At 39.0% G+C, this 5,477-nt stretch overlaps 1 pseudogene; it reads left to right on the top strand.

Moving 5' to 3' along the window:
* Positions 1-2,675: 2,675 nt before the first annotated feature.
* On the top strand, positions 2,676-2,820 carry LOC111826412 (annotated as a pseudogene).
* The last annotated feature ends 2,657 nt before the right edge of the window (positions 2,821-5,477 follow it).

Genomic DNA, 5,477 nt, shown 5'->3' with positions numbered 1-5,477 from the left:
CCTGCTGGGAGAACTGAAAAGGTGGGAGGGACAGTATTATCTTTATGAGCCCCCACAGTTTCTATCCATCCCTGTGCCCAAGGCCTCTTTACAGTGTCACAGAAGGCTGACATTTTTCTGCTTCTGGCTCTTTTTTTATGCAAACCACAAATCATCCAGTGCCACATTAGTCATCCCAATTCTGATCCTGGTTGTGCTTTAGAAAACCACACGTTATTGAAGCCAGTCTCCCAGCACACTCCTGGGAAGAATGTGTAACCCAATGCTCTCACACTCATCTCATGTAAGGTTTCTTATCACCTGACAAGTAGTAGTAGTGTTGTTTGTAGTCACTTGTTGCAGTTCAGTTAACCTTTCAATTGATTACTTAACCAGTTTCCTCATCTGTAGAACTGGGGTAATTATGTTACCTTACCAAAGTTATTGCTGAGAATTCAGATTCGATTAAAGAGTCTGAAACGAACTGACACATAACAGATGCTCAAGAATTGTTTATTATCATCAACTTAAAAAAAAGGCAATTCGCCAGTTTAAAGCATTTACTTGGTTTTAACATCTGGGAACCAATTTAAAATGGGGACATCTGTAAAAGTGTCAATAACAAAAACAAAGTTAAAAAAGAAAATAAATAAAGCATATACTTGGTGTTAGCATTTGGAAAGTGAAATTCCTTGAAATTCTACTTCACTTTGCTTCTGGTTTACTAACCATCCCAGGACATGGAAACCCCATATGGGCCCTCCAGGGCCCCAAGCTCCAGGCTCACAGTGCCCCACTTGGGGCCTCCTTGTGTCTTTCATCAGCTCCCCTGCAGAGCAGCTATTCTCAGGGGCTGAGACCAGCAGCAGCATTACTTAGGAACTTGTTAGAAATGCAAATTCCTGGGTCACATCCAGACCTACTGAGTCAGACACCCTGGGGTTGGAGCCCAGCAGGTTTTGACAAGATCTGCAGATAATTCTGGTTGCACTAAGTGTGAGAACCTCTGCTTGAAAGTGTGGACCACAGAGGGAGTTAGGGCAGGGGGGCAGCCTCCGCTTCTTTCCTCTGGGGGGTCCTTTCTCCTTCCTTATCTCAAGAGAAAAAAAGAGAAAAAGCCACCCCCCTTGCTATTGTGAGCAGAAGCTGTCAGGAAATGCCTTTCATCCAGTCCCTCGGTTCCCAATGTTTTCTCTCTCTCTTTGGGGACCCTGAGTTACAGCTCCAGTGGGTCCCCTTTGCTAATGTGTTCTGGGCACCCGGAGCCTGCCTCTGGATGCTGGGCTTTAGGCAAGAGTAATTTTTTTTCTGATCTCCCTCTCCTTGTTATTATCAGATGCAGGCATATTTCCCCTCAAAGGCTTAACTTCCCTGCCCCTTCAATATGCTTCCAGTGGTCGGCAAACTCATTAGTCAACAGAGCCAAATATCAACAGTACGATTGAAATTTCTTTTGAGAGCCAAATTTTTTAAACTTAAACTAGATAGGTAGGTACATTGTTATTAACTTCATTAGGGTGCTCCTAAGGCTTAGGAAGAGCCACACTCAAGGGCCAAAGAGCCGCATGTGGCTCGCGAGCCGCAGTTTGCCGACTAGGGGCTTAGCCCATTCCTTTTCTTCAGGAGCGCTTGGAGTCCTAACCCAAAGTTGGTAGAGAAAGGGGCTGACTAGCAAAATGTAACCTACCTGGGTTTTGGTGTTCAACGGAGAATAATAATTTTCAGTCCAGCTTTTTGTCCTGGATTTTCTTTCAGGTTGTTTTATCTGAAGCACATTAGAAGCCTTCCTGCTACTCCCTCCCCACCCAACCGCCAGGAGACACTCCTTTGTAGTCTCTTTAGCAGTCCATCTGCTTCTGAGAAGATTAAGTCAGAAATATAAAGCACACCTGACTACATTAGGTGTCCCTAGGAGGGGAGTGAAAAAGGCCAGGTATAAGTTGTTTTTTTTTTTAAAATATATTTTATTGATTTTTTACAGAGAGGAAGGGAGAGAGATAGAGAGTTAGAAACATCGATGAGAGAGAAACATCGATCAGCTGCCTCCTGCACATCTCCCACTGGGGATGTGCCCGCAACCCAGGTACATGCCCTTGACTGGAATCGAACCTGGGACCTCTCAGTCCGCAGGCCGATGCTCTATCCACTGAGCCAAACCGGTTTCGGCATGGTATAAGTTTTACCTACAGTGAAGTTTTTATTCCGATCAAACAAACAAGCAACCCCCCCACCCCCCAAAAAAACAGATAATGAACAAAATGTGAAAAAAATTAGCCTTTCCCCAGCACACTTCTGTGTCACCTACAACTCAAAACTCATAGCAACTGTCTACTTTCCTAGGAAGTGATGACATTTAAATATTAGCCTAGTGAATGGTGATAGGAAATGAAAATTGGATGTGTAAAACATATGGAATATGTATTATTAGCATTTATTTTTAAAACTCTTTATCATGGAGAATTTCAAACTTATAAAAAGACAGACTAATGTAATGACCTATGTGCCCCCCCACCCCCCGCCACTCATGTCCAATCTTGTTTCATTTATGTCCCCATCTACTTCTCTCCTACCCATATTTTTGAAGCAAATCTCAAATGTTATGATTTTTATCCATCACTACTTCAGCATGTACTTCTAAAAGGTAAGGACTTTAAAAAAGATATAGCCACAATGCCATTATCATACTTTAAAAAGGTACCCCCTGGCAATGGGCAAGGAGACACCTGATTGGTGGTGTTGCTCTTATATCAGTCAGGGGCAAAGCAGATGTACAGTCCTTAGTTCATCCTAGCTTGATGCCTATGTCAGTGGCCAGAGCTGTTTCATGCCTGAGGCACACAAAAATAAATAAATAAATAAATAAATAAATAAATAAATAAAAAGGTAACAAAAGTCTTTAATGTCATCAGGTATCCATTAAGTGTTCAAATTTACAATTTTCTCTTGAAAAGCACAAAATATTTGTTAGTTTTAATCAGGATCCAAATAAGGTCCACACATTTTCATTGGTTATTCAGCTTTTAGATCTCTTTAAATGTAAAAATCTCTCTCTTGCAATTAATTTGCCATTTAATGTGTTCTCCTGTCCCCTGTATTTCCTGCAAAATGTTTTTGAACCAGACTTGATCATATTCAGGTTTGATTGTTTTCAAGAATGCTTTATATGAGTATTGTATAAGCATATTTCGCAAATAAATACTAAGGGTCACAGGTAGATCAGCTATTTTGAATGACATGAATTGCCATTTTATCTCCACCACAGTAGATTCTTGAGAATTTATACTTTATTTTAAATTAACTTAAATTCTTCAGACATTTGTGCCTTTTAAATTTTACTTTGAAGAATTCTGTGTGGGGTGGGAGGGCACGGAGTCCTCAATAAGACCAAAGCCTCTTTCAATAAATAGTTAAGGCCTCTGCTCTTTGACTTTTTTTTTTAAGTAGCAAATGTCTCTGGAAAAGTTTTCCAGAGGTAAAATCTAGCATGTCTTACAAAAGTCATTTAATTTTCATTAGGTTCCTAATTAAGAATATCTGCAGGTATTCCCAATAGCAAAAAGATATCAATCTATCACAATACTTTTTATTTGCTTAATGTTTTCTCCAACCTCAATTTTCATATTTAAAGTGAGGTGATCTTTGAGAATACCACCCACATAGGCTATTGATTAATTGTAAAGACTTTAATCTTCCTAAAAGTTTACCCTGAAAAAAGTTCAAATTTATGCTTGCAAAAGAATGTGTCCATGTTATCAGCTCACAAGAAAAGAAATTAAAATGCTAATAATGTTTGATCATAAAGGTCAAACACCTATCTGTAAGGTTGATTTAAATTTCTATTAACTTTAAATGTGAGCTTGGAAAAAGCATTTCCCCAGTAGTATTAGTTTTCTATGGCTACTGTACAAGTTACAACAAACATAGTGGCTTGAAGTCAGAGATCTCATATGGGTCTCACTGGACTAAAATCAAGGTGTCTGTAGGGCTGCATTCCTTCTGGAGACTCTTGGGGAGAATCCATTCCCTTGCCTTTTCCAGTTTGTAGGGACCATCTGCATTCCTGGCCCTTCTCCATCTTCAAAGCTAGCAAGGGCCAGGTTGAGTGCTTCTCTATTTGCATCAGTCTAACCTCCTCTTCTGCCTCCCTCTTTCACTTCTATCAAGTACCCTTGTAATTACATTGGGCCCACCCAGATAAGCCAGGATAATTTCCCTATTTTAAAGTTGGCTGATTAGCAATCCTAATTCCACCTGCAACCTTAATTCCCTTTTGCCAGGTAGCATAACATCCCCACCGATTAGGGATTAGGATGTGAACATTCTCAGGGTTTATTATTCTACCTACCGTATAAGCCAGGTAATGTTTGACATCTTTCTAGATTTAATGAAACGAAATAAGTGGGTTAAATACTTGAATTTTTAAAATTTGCCTCATATTCCTTTTAGTAAAACAGGATATAAATACATAACCAAGCCAAATGCTGTTTTGATATTGAAGATAAACATAAATAATTATTCTGGTTTGTACCAAATAAGTATGGATATGGGTCTATCATACATTCTTGTTTGTGTTTATTGCCTTTTATTCCCCCCCCCCAAAAGCTTGAAGTAGGTATCTCTGAATTTCCAATTTAACACACATCCTTTAGCAATGGTTTTGTTTTCAGAAATTTGACTTTATTATGTATGGGTATGGATATGAGTTTATACTAACTTGGTTTTTTCTCAGCTTCTTGAATCTGTAGGTTTATGTTTTTTACCAAGTCTGGGAAATTTTCAGCCATTATGTCTTTGAATTTTTTTTCAACCCCACATTCTTTCTTTTCTTCTTCTGGTATTCAGATGAATGGATGTTAGATCTTTTGTTACTTTCATACAGGTCTCTGAGGCTCTGTTCTCTCTCTTTTTCAATCTGTTTTCTCTATGTCATTCAGATTGGGTAATGGATTTTTATTTTGGTAAATGTATATTTTATTCTAAAATTTCCATTAGTTTCTTCTTAATATTCTTTATTTCTTTGCTGATACTTTCTATTTTTTCATTTGTTTCAAGAATGTTCATAGCCCTAGCTGGTTTGGCTCAGTGGATAGAGTGTCAGCCTGCAGATTGAAGGGTCTCGGGTTTGATTCCGTTCAAGGACACGTGCCCGGGTTGCGGGTTCGATCCTCAGTAGGGGGCTTGCAGGAGGCCACCAATTAATGATTCTCTCTCATCATTGATGTTGCTATCTCTTTTTCCCTGTCCCTTCCTCTCTGAAATCAATAAAATATATATATATATTTTAAAAAGAATATTCATAATTGCTTAAGCATTTTTATGATAGTTGTTTTTGTAGATTTAAAAATTTTTTAAATTTATTTCAGAGAGGAAGGAAGAGGGAGAGAGATATAGAAATATCAATGATGAGAGAGAATCATTGATTGGCTGCCTCCTGCATGCCCCACCGGGGATCTTGCTCACAACCTGGACATGTGCTCCAACCAGGAATTGAATCGTGA

Source organism: Myotis lucifugus, unplaced genomic scaffold (genome assembly GCF_000147115.1).
Source record: "Myotis lucifugus unplaced genomic scaffold, Myoluc2.0 scaffold_76, whole genome shotgun sequence".
Lineage (NCBI taxonomy): Eukaryota > Metazoa > Chordata > Mammalia > Chiroptera > Vespertilionidae > Myotis > Myotis lucifugus.
The sequence above is the reverse complement of the archived record's forward strand: the minus strand, read 5'-3'. Positions and strand labels throughout refer to the sequence as shown.